Raw genomic sequence first — 15713 nt, forward strand, 5'->3', positions numbered from 1 at the left:
GCAGTCATCATCAGGCAACATCTGTGTGCTGGTCAATAATTCACAAATCTGAGGCAGTGTTTCAGTGTAAGTTTTGAAAACAAGGATAGGTTGCACTTATCCCGACCTGGAGTCATGAGAAGGGTTATAGAGCCTTGTTAACAATGCATGAGAGCCACATTTTGAATCCCCACCACTGATCATGCATTTTTTAAGGAAAAATACTTTGCAGAGAGAGAGAGAGAGGGGTGGCTAACTGTGTTTTGTCTAAAAATAAACCCCTATATATCTCTTTACTGTTGATCCGGCGTAGCCTCGTAAAAACTGACACCAACGTGGGTGAGCCGGGAGCGAGGTAGAGCGACTTGATGAATACGATTATGACTTTGAGCTTTGCCTCTTGTTTCTTTCTCTTGCACTTCAACGTGCTCAATCTTATTTGAATATCTGACCTCTGTAAATTTGCTTTGACCTACTGTTTATTTTTGTAATTATTTCAATGTTGCCAATGCAGGAATTAAAGCTTTTATGAATCCTTTCATGCATGTGGTCAGAGCAGCTAATGCATAAATGGAAAAAACATGTTTGATGTGCCAAATGACACTAATAAATGTATGTATTTATTAATTTAAACACACATCTGCTGCACAGAGACTCCCACACATACTGTTTGCACATTCATATGTCAAGAGGGCAAATACGGGTTGAAGGCGGTAGGTCTCGAAGTCTAGTTCAAACAGTGCGTCTTTAAAGGGGAACTCCGGAGGGCTGCCTCAAGTGATGTCACTCGAGTCGACTTCGGTTTGCACCGAGGAGTTTGAAAATGAAATCGACATTGCGGTGTGGAGCGCCCAGACCTCTGTCATCCGCTCTTATCTCCGCTTCAGGCCGGACGCTCGTACCCGACCGCCGCTAACACAACACACCTGAGACTCGAACCGTCAGTGACTGAGTTACATTGTGGGTAATGTGGCAACAGTAATGATAAAAGATGATATCTCTGGGTTTGCTGCATTGATTTTGATCTTTTTTTTCCTCACTCTTAAGGAAATCGTATCCCCGGTGCATCAGTTCTGATACATTAGCATGTAAGAAAATGTCGAGCCTCGAGTAATAACAGCCTAAGGGGGGTTCTAGCTTCGAGGGGCCCTGACCCTTTTGGACTTGTGCCTGGCGGGCCCGTCTGGGAATCCATCCATGTTAACCATACTGTAGCTGCAATGTAAATCGTATATCATGCTAAAACTGGCAGCGAACATGCACTGAAGTGAGGTTGTGCAAAGCCGTCCAACGTCAACGTTGTGTTTGGCGAGAGAGTTTGTAATATAAGTCGATATTCTGATCATTCCGGCAGTCTGGGAGTCAGAATTACACAAAAATATAACACAGGACTTACCTGTAATAAAGGTTGGTGACAAGACTCTGGTCTAATCATACTGTACATGTTTTATCCACCTGAAACATTTCCAAAACTAACCCTGCATACATCAGATATAATCAGAGGCCCCCTTTTTTAAAAAAAATGAAACTACAAGCTGTGTGATAAAACAGTATCAGCTTACAGCTGGACCAAATAGTCCACCAGGGACACGTGGGTGATTTTTCAGTCACCTGAAACAAAAATAGGATTTCTTTGACCGACAGAGGGTAGAGTTCCAACATGTAGAAACAAGCCGTTCGCGACAAATGCAAGAATATCTCGACTTTCTCCAAAGCTGCGATCGACTTTCCCAGACCTAAACGTGCTATTCCACCAGTTATTCAGATTTATTAAACAATATATCATGACTGTTTGACTTTGTGTCAACACTCCAAACTCTGTGGCGGTGCTCGAGCTGTTATGTTGCCGTTCCTGGTTTTAATCATTTTTGGCCGGTTTCCACTTCCTGCCTGAAAAGTGAAACAGCTTAGGAATGTCATTCTTTGAAAAGAAAACAGAGAGGATCCACAGAGGAAGTCCTCCCACAGTCCTCTGGTCTCCATGCACTGCTTAAACACACACACACACACACACCTCTACTCTGATGCACACACATATTCTCACACCCACACGTAAAAACTCTCCCACACAGTCAAACGGGCACATGTGTGCACACACTCTGACACACCCAGACTCTCTCCACACACACATGTAGACTTTCTCATTTACAGACACACACTGATTTACCCTCTCTCACACACACACACACACACACACAGAGGGCTGCAGCAGGGCTTGCTGGGAAACATCAGACACCCAGGGAGGAAGGAGGACAGGCTTTTCCCACATTTAGACTCCATGGATACTTCAGATGTCAGGCTAAAAATAGAGCCAGTGTTAAACCGAACCAACACTGAATCAAGTACAGCAACAAGCCTGTCTGCTCTCCGCTGCTACACTTTGGCCCGGCGTTTAAACACTAAAACACGGCACAATTGTCAGGATAGGTGCTCGGGTTTACGGCATATTAGCCTGATTGTTGCATGTTGTGATGAAACACCTTTTAAAGCTGTCAAAGTGTCACATAAATGTCATATCAAACACATGAAGTGCACTGTAACTGAAATAACGCCAGAGCAAATTACTCTTAAATTGTGACATCTGTATTCAAAGCAGCTTGTAACGTAAACGTAGCTCACATTTTATATAAAGATGCTCTTATATTTCCCCAAAATGGACCTCATTGCACATGTTTGTGTTGATGCCCCTCTGGGTGTCTGCACAAGCGGATGTTTTCGAATTGGCATTTGTTGCTCGGCCATAAATTTTGGCTTGCGCTTGTACCCTCATGGACATGCCCAGCTGACAAAATGTAGGTTCACCAAAGCCTCAAAGCTCAGAAAAGCATCATTTAAAGCTGGAGAGTTTTTTAATTATCTATTTTCATTTCTCTCGTATGTCAGTGACGCGTAAAAACGCAGTTTTTAATTTGTAACAACAGCAAACGTTAGTTTGTCTGTGTGTATTGTGCGACTTTGCCGTTTTAGAGACGAGGACTAACGTCTTAAAACACACAAAGCAACCAATCTAGGCAGCGGCGGACCAGCAGCTCGGGTTCTGTGAGTTAAAATAGTCTGTTTTTGTCAATGGAGTCTGGTGGCTTCGAACCCATTGACATATCTGCTTTCTGGTTAAATAAAAAAATCTTATTCTCGCTCTTGAAAAACTCTCTGTTGGCTCTTTTCCATGAAGTTATAAGACACTTCTGTAACAATCCGAGCCTGTCAGAAACAAGCACTTTAAATTGGACCGACATTGACGACGCGCGTTTGCCCCCAAAGAATTACTCAGCGATCGATAGTGGACCAATTTCATGAATTGTTGTTCCCATTAGTCAGTTAGACACAAAAACATGTTGAAGTTTGACTTGGTGACAGTTCATCTTTCTAAATGGAACAAAAAGATGATACATAATTATAATGGAGGCTGGCTTCAGATGAACAGTAGTTGTTTATGGACACCTTTAGAGTCTTAAATCATCAGTACGTTAGATCTGCATTAAATTAACAAAAGATTGAGAAACATCCAAGTGCAGATATGAACATTTTAAAGCACTTTAAGCATTAAAGTCCTTTCTGTTCCCACATTTCCATGATTTGTGGCCAATTTTAGTTTTCAATCTGCCCCGGAATAGTTTTCTTCTTTCTCGATTTACATATGCCGTTTGGTGTGAACATCACCTTAAAGCATCAGGAGCCCATGCATCTTCATTGTCATGTTCTCTGTCTTAATGTTAGTGCATGGTGAGATGTTACTCCTGGTGTGTTCTTTATTGACAAGGTGCAGACAGTGATTCATTCCTATTTTCACACTTTTTTCGAGCAACACCCAGCCTCATATTCCCACTATGTTTATACACATATATATATTTTCTACCAGTGACCTGTTCTTTACAATCTCTGCGCCACTGTGCAGCGCCATCCCTGCAGAGTGCCTTGCCCGAGGGCACAGTGACAGTAAAGTTTGTGATAAAGGAGAGCTTTGTCATTTTTCTCAGGAGGCATTTCATTTCAAACCGCTGACCTTCCAGTCACAAGCCTGTCCGTGCAACTTTCAGCCGCTTCCACCACCGCTGCCATTATGCAAAATAATCTCATTTCACATTTGCTCACTTCTCCAACTTAGCACCAATTGTCCGACCCAGTCACCATCTCCAAATAAAAAAGCCGTCTGGCCTTTTTACATGTTCTCCCTGTTGCCTAACTCGTTCCTGTTCCTGGCACCCAGTCGTGTTTAATTTAGTTCAAGTCTGCGTCATCCCATAAGGCCGAAATCCTGCTAAAACACATACATGGCAACCAGATATTCACAACAAAGCCCAACACATGCAGCAAGTGGACAAGATGATTAAAAGAGCAGAGCCCCGCGCAGGAGGACAGCGTAAACGGGATACAGCTGCGTTCGAGCAATAACATCAATACCGCCTGCAAACAAGAAAAAGCAGCAGAGAGGTTGTAGGCATTCATCAGCGTCATCATTTAGTCTCTGAACGTCGGCGGAGAAGTGATCTGGATCTTCTTGCGGTCACATAACTGCTCCTAACCACCGACATTCCAGGCTGTGATGAAGTTAGAAGTGCTGTTTCAATCTAGAGAGCAACACGACACAAGCGGCGTCATTTTGCCCTCGTCGCCGAGTTCAGCTGCTCGCTTTATTATTGTTTGTCTGCCTCTATGAATCTGAGGGGGTTTGATCACACCTGCTCCGGATCTTTTAGGGGTTTTTCTGTTGTCTGTCGGTCAGACAAAACAAGAACACTTTGGACATTTTGTTGCAAAGAGTTGCAGAGTTAAAGTAATGTCTGAAATTTACGAGGCAAATCTTCCTGATTACATTAGGTCCCATGTCTCCTGATAAAGATCATCCCATTACAACAAATATTTGTTTATTTCAAGTTTTTTTTTTGTTCCTCTCTCTTCTGAGGTGAAAAGCAGTTCTTCTTCCTGCCACAGTGAGCGCCAAAACTGGTGATTTGAACAAAAAATTTGGAAAAGTGAAAACTAATATTTGATTCAAGGCCTTTCAGTTATTCAGTGAAGCGGTTTTCTGTAACCGAAACGTCCAAGAAATGTTTGTTTTTCAACCAAAAAAATGTCTCCTGAGCCAGTATGACTGTATGTAATGCAGCCTCTGTGTCTAATCTACAAATTCCCACAGTTTCTTAGTGTCTTCTACACATCTAAAAGAACGCCATATTTTTTTTGTTTTTTTTTCCTCGCGACCACTTTCCTTGATTGTTTCTGGTAGGAACCACCTTCCTCCTCCTCCTCCTCCTCCTCCTTCATCTTCCTCCTCCGTCCTGATGCGAGGCGATGCCGTGCTCATGTGTTTGCTTATTCAGTGTGCAAACCCCTCTAAATCAGATTTATGTAGTTGCAGACGTCACCTCGGTGCACCGAGCAAAGAGACACCAGAGCGCATTAAGACTTGCCCGGGAGGGGTGTGGAGGGGGGAAGACGCGCTGCCCTCACGGGTCACTGAGGATTATTGTAGAAATGATCATTTACGTTTTATTCTATTCCGGGTCTAAATATATTAACACGCTGGTTACAATAATGGCTTCATACTTCTTGTTTTGCCTTCAGTCATGGATATGAGAAATACTCTGCAGGGATGAGAGGAAAGATGGATGCTGTAAATAAGTAAAACACAAAGAATCACGACTTTATGTAGTTTTGATGGCAAAGTTTTAAAAGTAACACATGTCACAAATCACTTGCAATCGCAGTATGTCAGTCCTCTTTTAATTTGAGATTCGATAAACATAATCACCACCTTTATCTTCTCATGTGTCAGAGGCCCGAATTGATGGTGTGACAGCGTGGTCTGAAATTGAAAATGGAGATGCTGCTACTCTTAAAAAACAGATGATAAATTTAGCTTCCCATATGGCACCGGCATCTGGCATTATGTGAGCGCGCTCGAGTACACGGTGGCCGACTCAGCGAGAGAGGCCTGCTGCACGATGACGTGATCGTGCCTCTGTGTTTGAAATGCCAAAGATTATCTCGGGCTCCGTGTTGAGATATGTACCTCATTGATGTAACGTTTTACAGATGGTGTAGTAGCTGCTGTGCGTTCAGCGCAGAGAGAGAGAGAGAGAGAGAGAGAGAGCAAAGCGCCATAATCTCCTGATGTGTGATGACAGGTAGTCTCAAAGCAAAGCCTTTACACGCCGTACCTGCAGCGCTGCTCGGTTTTGATGGGAGATCAGTGGGCTGTCGACTCTGCTAACAGGCGAGGTGCGCGACGGATCCATCGAAAGGCACAGGAGACAAACACAAGCCTCACATGAAAGCGTGTGGAGAGCATGAAACACACACACACACAAAAAAAAAAAGAAACAGACAGGTACACAAGCCTGTAAATGCAAGTACAGAGCACACAGTTAGGGCTGGCGTTTGATCTGATTTTCTGAGTCTGAATACAGGATCAAATCCGGTTTATTTCACAGCCCTCTTACTCGTTTAACACGAATACACCAAGGCGAAGGTGGCTATCAATCATCTGAGTCATACGACGCACGGAGAAGGTTGAATTTATATCAATGGACTGCCTTTCTGATTGATTTCACATGCAGATTCCGGAGGCACCTTGATTGATTTGCGTTTTGATCGATTCAAGGTGCAGTTAAATACAATGCAAACACACAGAGTGATGGATGTCAAGAGGAACCAGGAGCTTGTAGAGGAGCCTGCTCGACACCAACAATCTAAAGCAAGCTGATTGGTCAGTCCGGCTCCTGTCAGTGAAGTATAGAAGTATAAAACAAGAGGTAGCATCCCTGCTCTATCTGTCTTTATGTCACACTCACACCAAAAACACCGGTATCACTCCTTCAGTGCTCTGAATGATTTCGCTCTCAGCTGAGCCACATCACAGGCTGAGGAAGGAGTGCGCCCCCCCACCCACCCCACCCTCCATCAAAGAGCTCTTTAAATGAAATCATGTCCTCTGATGATTCAAAGCAAATATTTCCCTGGCACACTCCTCTCCTGAATGTGCTCCTCTGAAGAGCAGGCCTTCAAGTGAGCGAGGACGCTACTTTTTTTTTTTTTTTTTTTTACTATCGCTTTGAGCGACGCTCTGTGGGTCGACGTGTCGGGCGCGCGCGCAGGAGGATGGCGGGGGGGTTTATGAACGGTGCAGAAAGGAAAATGATCGTGGTTGCTTGCGGCCAATTTTTCAGGAGAGTTGTAGTTCAATGTGAACGTAGACCACACAGAAGTCTCCTCGCGATGTGACGAAAAAGAAGTCACGTGTAGTGCCATCTAGTCTGCAAATACGTAGATCTAAAACCTGCTGAGTATTATAAATGTTAATTTGAACACTACATTAGATATTTTGCCATGTGGTGCACTTTGAAACTAAAAATGCAGGATGCAGTATCACTGCATACAGCAACACAAGCTATAACTTCACTTATTTATGTTTTTATCCAACACACCATCATTTTTTTCCCCCCTCGTCAATCTGTGGATCTTTTGACTCCCAACCCGTCGACAGCAAACCCGAGTGTCACATCATTTCCATCAGCTGAGTCTGTTGTGACACTTCTCGTTCCCAATTTGCGCCAAAACGACGCCGCCGCCGCCGCCTTCCGCGTCGACGTACCAACCTGCTAATAATTTCACTTTCTGCCTGAATATGTCCAAATTGAATTAAACCAGTGTCGAGGTGCAGGATCCACCTTACACCTCCCGGGTCTGAAGGACACTTTTTTTTTTCTCCTCAATCCTTTTTCGCCTTCCTTCCTTTGAGCAACAGATTGTAAAATCTGTTGACAGCCTTGACAGGCCCGCTAAGAAAGTGGATTTCATTATCGAAGTCATCGCCTGGTCCTTAAAGGTTATTCACTCCCCTTCTCAGAGACAGAGCCTCGTCCGCAAAGTGACATGTTAATGGTTAATGTTGCACGCCACATAACCGTGGAGAGGAGAGGGGAGTCTCGAGGGACGGGGAAGGGGAGCGCGCTCGCAAAAGATGCGGTGTGAAATAATTCCGGACATGTTTGGGAAATCTTGTCGCTTAATGACACCAGCAGGAGAGGAGGGGATAGGGAGTGGATAGATAACATTGGATGCCTCCTGTCAGATGTGTCACTCGGGCCTTTATGTGTCCTACGATTGGATTTTCCTTTTAACCCCCACATGCGCGTCACAATGTTTCTTTCTTATTAGAGCAGGCGTCTGGGAAAACAGGCGACGGTGTGTCTGGAGAAAAGGTGCATTCTGAAATTTCTCCGTATCACCGAGTACCATCTTCCTCTGCTGGATGAAATTTGAAACGTCGAATACCTAAGGGTCCTTTCAGGATGAGAGAAGGGGCCTCTTTTAGCGCTCTGTTAGGGCAGTTTCTCCAACTTTCACATGAGAAAAGTGAGAGGACGCTAAACTTCCTCGTAATAAATGAACGCCTCACATCCACTTTAGAGGAACATCCTTTTCTCATTATATTGCAATAAATTCAGCTGGATGTGGCCTATATTTAGTGTGCTCCTGATCTCGGCCCAGAGATATGCGCCTCCTAACTCATGATTCCTCCCTCATCTTCGTTTTGGCACCGCACCACATTTGCCCTAAGACAAATCTTTTCCTAAGTGAAAATGAAAATTCTTCTTCTCCAAATCATGGCATCAAGACGGGCTGGGGGATGTTGGCTTATGTTGCAGATAAGCTTAGGTGAAAGAATGGACATTTTGACTCACAGTTTTTTGGGGTTGGATACGATACAAAGCAGCGTCTCTGAATGACGGCAGCTGCAATTAACCGTGGCCGACGTACAGCGACTGCAAAAAATGAGATCTGAGCGGCGAGGAATGGTTGCTGGAAGTCTGTATCTAGATGCCTAAGAAAGAGAAACTCTCAAACCACCTTTGTTCCTTGCACATCTCCCTTCAGCGTTTGATGAACTGTCTTCCATCTGTGTTCCCAGATCAGTTTTGGATGTTCCAGCTGAATTAGCTCAGCCTCCCTCAGTGTTCTCAGGAAACCGGTGACATCCACGTCCTCCTCTAAAGCGAGGTTACCGCAACCTTACTTGATCCCGTGCCATCATTCGGCTTGTTATGTCCATCTGGGCTGCAGCGTCAACATGCATGGTTTATTTCAGGTGCTTAGCTTTCTGTCCGGTGGCCCGCTGTAGCTCTTTTTTTCATTAAATTAATTACTGCTTTTATTTCCACATTTGAGTTTTTAGTGAGTTCTCGGTGGAACCTGCCTGGGCCTGAGCCCTGAAGCAATCGGCTCCTGCTGCAGACAGAAAACAGCTCACGTATGTGTTGTTTTATTTTTTTAGATTTAAAAGGCTTAGTAGTTTCCTGACACAGCCGGTCACTGTAGCTCTTAGAGCAGAGAGGAATAAGATCAGATATTACTACGACTACCATGCAACATTTCTTAATTAACCTAATTTAAACATGCAAGGGATTTATGGATTCACTGGCAGGGATCATGTTTGTGTACCAGTGCTGAAAAAATAAATCCAAATACACAAATTTCTTCCCAAAATGCAACATTTTCCAAGCTGGAAAATCCTCTAAAATCTCCATCTAGACCATTATGAGACTAATGAACTTCTTTTATGGTTCAGGAACTCTTTAAATCAGGGTGAGGCAGGATTCACTGCAGATTTTACGGACTGACACTGATGACGTTAGTCGTGTAACATCGCTTAATCACCTCCAACATATCAGCGCCGAACATCGTTCGCTGGCGAATATTTGATTTTGATTAAAAAGCCAATATTGGCAAAGCGAACAGAGAAGAAAAGAGAGCGATGTCCCCGCTGAGGCACAAAAACAACCTTCCCATATGCAGCTCCACAAAAGAAGACCAAAACAATATTTGGTTCCCACAGCATTTATTCATCCTGTTATACATCAGAAAGTTGTCATCAACATTTCCTAGATATAAATCAGTGCCAGGATCAGAGAGGAGAGGAGGAGGAGAGGCTTAGAAGCAGAGCACTCTTAAATCTAACAAAATCTAACACTTGAATCGTGGTCGTTCTGGCAGCCTGGGGGCACAGCGGCGGGCTCCAGGCGTCAAGGCGCCACCTCAAATTCTCTGCTGTGGTCGGGTACAGTCTCTCCCCACATGGCACTCATTTCTGGCTGCAGAGTTTCAGCGTGAGAGCCTTTCCAGCGGTAAGGAGATGCCTGAACAATTACGTTGGTAATTAGGGAGGGTGGATCTCCGCTCTGGCAGGGCCAGAACTGAACGAGGGCCCACGCCAGTGATCAAATGACGTACATTTCAGAGTTGTGAGGACAGGGCCCTGCCACGGATGAAATGAATAATTTACAGCCGGGGCAGGATTTGTGTTAACTGCAGCACACTTCTGTAGAATTGCTGGGGAAAAGCAGACCAAACAACTTGAAAGGAAGGAGAAGAAAAGAATAGCGCGGCGCCAAAGATCATCAAAAGCTGAGATAGAAGTGACACGGCTCACACCCACTCCCATTGTGGGGTTCAAAAAGTTTTTTTTGTCTTTTGCTTTTTTTTTTTATTTTATTTGTTTCTTATTTGGGGAGGCGAAATCTTGTCATTAAAGCTTTTTTTTTTTTTTCCCGCGGCTTTGGCTGAAGCGTCGGCGTCAGGCAGACAAAAAAGCTTTGGTGATAAGCAAGCTTTAATGACAGATTGCGTCTTTATTGTGCACATTTCATTATTAGCTCACATTTTCCCTTTCAGTTGCATGAAGGGGTCGAACCGTAAACTGTAACCCAGACTGGCTGAAAAAAAAACTGTGTTGACCTTCCCACTGCCCGTCTCACATCACAGACACAATCAGACACAATCTCATGGTTTACGACGCCGAAACGCTTCCTGTTTCCCATATCTCCCTTCTCTAATTGCTATTATTTTCTCTGAGACATCAAACATGTGAAGAAGAGAAAAAAAAAGTTTTTGTTGAGGTGTTTTTATTAGATAATTTAATGCATCACAGGCCCCCGTTCGAACAGCTCTGAGTGAGAGGGAAGGGAAACGATGTGATGTTGAATATAATGAAATTCTCTGATGTTTGCTTGGAGATTACGTTTTAAGGAAGTTTCTTTGTTCCAATTGGCTTCTAATCTGCCTGTAATTCACGCAGTGAAACAAAATCCCTTCTAACTCCCTTCTTTTTTATTATTATTTCTTTATTTCTCCTCCTGCCACTTCCACTTACTCTTAATGTAACATTCACTTGTAATGGAGACCATCCAGAAGCTTATCCTCGTGTTGCTTTCAGGGTATCCGGACAGAGGGTGTCAGCTTGAACGCCTGTGAATGTAAATCTAAAATGAAACAATTTTGCTTCCCTTTCCACCCTGACGTCTCTTTGATCCCCCTTTTCACAACTTAGGAGACGAGCAACTTTGATCTTGACCCATTTCCTCCTTAACAGCTTCTTTGTCGAGCGTTCGTGCCGCCGCGGCGATGATGTGTCACCGCAGACATTCGCAGTCATCTCAGAAATTCACTGGACAATGCGACATGCGTCGCGTGACCGCCGAAGCTTCGGCGCACTGCCCAATTATTTCGTCCTCGCTCGCGGTTTCACCTCAAATAAACAAGACACTGATGCCTGTCTCGCATTAGAGGGATGCCTCCTTTGTCAAACCTCAGGATTTATCTGCTTTAGTTGACAGAATAGGAGGTGATTTCTTTGATAACGCGACGTTGGCTGTGGTGTTGCGGAGGTTTGGTCACTTAAGTCTGGAGATTTCTCAAAGCAAACACTTATTTCTTTGACATTTTAAGCTTCTGCAACATCATTTCTTTTTTTGGTTGCGCTACTGTACGCACCTGCTTGCGCAGCACCTGTGACCTGCACCACGTCGACCTCTGCAGACATCTTTTATTTTTCCCATTCCTCTTTGAGCACATGGAGAGGGAATAGTGGCCTATTTCTTTGGAGAATAACCTCTTTATTTGCAATTAATCCACACTCCTCTGAGCTCTGCGTTCAATTTAGTCGAAGAAGACATAGAAGGCTAGAGTTACTTAACCTCCGGGCCTTTGAACAAAAGAAAAAAAAAAAGCCACAGACACAAGAACTCAACCTAGATTTTTTTTAGACTGACACCGCTGCGATACGGGGAGCAATTTTCCAAGTTCCAAGTAATAAAATGGCACAATTAAGCCATTTATGTGATTCCATAAAGTGATGTCTTCTCTAATGAATCTGTTGACATGCGGGTAGTTAAACAGAAACCGAGGGGGAAAAAACTCAAGCTACAATTACACATGGTGCAGATTGATCTCACTTTAAATCAGTGCGGTTTAGGTGTGACTGCACCTTGTTAATGCCAGAAAAAAAAAAAAGTGAGAATTTCATATAAGTTGCTGCAATTACCTTCGACTGACAGGGAACATCAGTCAATCAGGTTGACTTGCATCACGCCTTTCGCACAGGTTAGCGCCGACTGAAGTGTTTTACAGGTGGCTGACGAGCGCGTCTGAAGATCTAAATGTAAAGGATAAAAAAAAATAAAAAAAACACAATGCATGCAGGGTTTACAAGTCCTGGATCGCATTACAGCTGCAGCTAAATATGCGGACAGTGAGACGGATGAATTACTACCTCTCTGCGCAATAACTTATTAGTTTCACTTCTTGCATAAAAGTCAGAGTCTCCCACACAGATCTGTGTTTATTCCATACAGCACTTTGGCCTAAACAACTTTCCTGAGGCGCTCTATGTACACGTACATGTAAAAATGTGTTCGAAACACCTTGAGGAATCAGGTTAAAAATATTCTCTATAGAAGAACACTGTTTTTGAGTCTCATCTAAAGAGATCCAGATGAAGAATGTACATTTCTCGCTGTGGTTTTAAGTGACACTTTTGGCAGATTAATCCCCGAAAATCAGTTTGTTTTTTTTTAGTTCAACCTGCTAAAAACCGTAGCAACGAGGATGTAAACATTACAAAGCACGCTGTACCTCACGCCAGTGAAATAATGATCGATTTGTTTAGGAAGACCAGTTCTAGGTGGAGGGCGTTACTTTCAGTCTTGTGCGATGTGATCATCCCCAGAGTGTCTGTGTGCTCGTGTGATGAATGTGTGTGTGTGTGTGTGTGTGTGTGTGTGTGTGTGTGTGAATGTGTGTGTGTGTGTGTGTGTGTGTGTGTGTGTGTGTGTGTTGGAAGAACGCCTCCCCCTGGAGATATTCAAATTCCTGTGAGAGTGCGGTGGAGTGATGGGTGGTGATGACAGTTTAAACAATCCGGGCAGTTCTCCAAATTGATTAACATCAGTCTAGTGTGTGTGTGTGTGTGTTTGTTTGTTTGTTTGTGTGTGTGTGTGTGTGTTTGTGTTGGTGTTGGAGGTGGGGGGGTTGAAGGAGTAATATAAACAGCTACTGAAGTAATAAACCACCAATTGTACTTCAGTGCAACGATAATTACAATAACCTATAAATTAAATTTAATTGACTTGGTGTTGCTTAAGAAACGCGGCTGATTGGACACAGTCTGCAGCCTGGTGGAAACCTGCCGGACGGAGAGGCGGCAGTAAGAAGTTCCACAGCTTCAGGCAAAACAAACACTTGTTTTTTTTTTTATTTACTTGCAGAAATAAACACACTGTTTTCATACTAATCTGTGAGGGACCAGTGTGCCACTCTTGGCATATAATCACAAAAATGAAATCATGTGCATTTTCCAAGCCTGAAAAGATAAACGAGGCACTTCTTCCTTCTTGGATTTCTTTCTTGAAGGAACCTCGGATATGAGACTTTGCCTCTTTTTCTTTTTCTTTTCTAGTACCTCAGAAATTCCCCTAAAATATTCAGGAGCATCCTCCAGCCGCTATATTTTCAGTTTTATTGTGCTTGATATAAAGAGGAGCAATTATTTGATTTCAGAGTTATGAAAACATGTATGTTATGAGAAAACAAGCGAGTTAAGCTTTAATTGGTGCCATTTTTCACGGTGCTGGCAAGGTACTTACCTCTTTGGCACCTTTTTTTCCCCCACTCATAAAATTGCACATTCATATTCCTGAATGGAGATGGAAATTTAATTCTGCTTTATTCTGCCATAATTGGGATGCATGTTGTGTACCTGCAAAACTGGAAGACGTTCCATAAACATCCCCGACTCATTTCTTCCGTTCTAATGCAACTATATTGCTCTCAGTAATAGCTGCTCATAATGTGGAAAAATCCTTTCAATTAATACAATAAATTCTAAAGTTAATACAGTTTACTCTGGGTTAGGCTTTTTTTTTCAGGCTTTAGAAGATATACTGCTTGTAAAGGCAGACTCTGCTGTGGGATTTGGTTCATCTGCTGCCAATGAGAAGACATAAACAGAATATAAACACACGGTTCTACTGGTGGGTATCATATTTCGCATAATTTTTTGTTTTTTTTGTTTTTTTTTTGGTGAAAGAAAATCATCTTGTGTTTTCAGCTCGTGTCTTTATCATTCACAGTGGGCGGCTGTTCACGCACGGACGTCAACTTCTGTCTGTAAGACCAAATGTAGTCAAGTCGAGGCCGAGTCGAGACAAAAACCAGAGCGTCGAGTCACACTCGAGACCAAATTTGGCAATAAGAAACGTCAGTGTTTTCCAAGTGGAGAATTAATCGTCAACTTAAATTAGGGATCATTTGTCTGTGGTGGTGCAACAAACTCTTTCTCAACACTGTATTGAACTGTCATGGCAACAATTTGGGGGAAACTGCTGCGGGATCTATCAATCAAACTTTATTGATGCTTTGAAGGCGCACTAGTGTTGATTGGATACCCGATTTATTGACCTTCGAATTCAGATAAATACATTCTTCAAACACCACAAGGAATGCGTTCAAGACGTGTCATTTGCATACAGCCCCTTCAGTTGAAAGGCTCGGTAATATTTAATTCGGCATCAAATGAATCACGGCGCCGCGTCTTTAATAGTTGTTGTCATAACAGTTCTAAATATTTACCCAAGACAAAGCAGAAATTAAATCGAGACTTAATTAGAAATCGCTCTGAAGTGGGACGACAAAAAGTCATCTTTCTGAATATGTCACACATTTGTCACGTAGTTCTCCCTCCAAAAAAGTCGATTTTATTTCATATTTGGCTATATTTGAACACAGAAAAGTCGCTTTGAATTCAGTTATCCGAGGGCTGATGTTGGTCATCACGTATCTCTTTCTTCTAGATGTCTGAACAGACCTTTTCTGTTTATTTGCCAACTTTGTCTCGTTTTAGAAAGGATTTCTGAGCCCAAAATAACTCTGCATATCTTTGTGACAGCTGATGCAAAAGCTAAAATTGAGAGATTGGACGAGTTTCCAAAGTTAGCGTGTTCTAGATCCGGCAGGAGTTGGATTTTGATACAGTTTCAGTGTTTTGAAGCGGTGCTTCTGCTGTCTCACAGTCTGTTTTAGATTTCTGAATCGTACTTTTGCGAGTAGCAGCAGCACATATGCTTTCTCGGAGGAATGAGCGTGCATGCTGATGTATTTCCACGGAGAATTCCCTGAGAGGAGGTTTCATTCTTGCGGGAACTCCTAACATTCCCGAGGGGATTTGTTGTGTGAACTGCGGCCACTTCATCCCCATGTTCCCTCCGGACCTCCTTGCATCTCCGACCAGGAAGTTCAGTTTGTACACAGAGAAGATGCTGCGTGTTTGCATGCGTTTTTAGGCGTGCACACACATGTGCGATCAATCATGCACGTACTGTAAAAAAAAAACACATGCATACATTCTGGTTTTAAAAGACACATGTTCTCAAACATGAGGGAATACAGATGTGCGCGTT

The sequence above is a fragment of the Larimichthys crocea genome, chromosome XIX (assembly GCF_000972845.2).
Source record: "Larimichthys crocea isolate SSNF chromosome XIX, L_crocea_2.0, whole genome shotgun sequence".
NCBI lineage: Eukaryota > Metazoa > Chordata > Actinopteri > Sciaenidae > Larimichthys > Larimichthys crocea.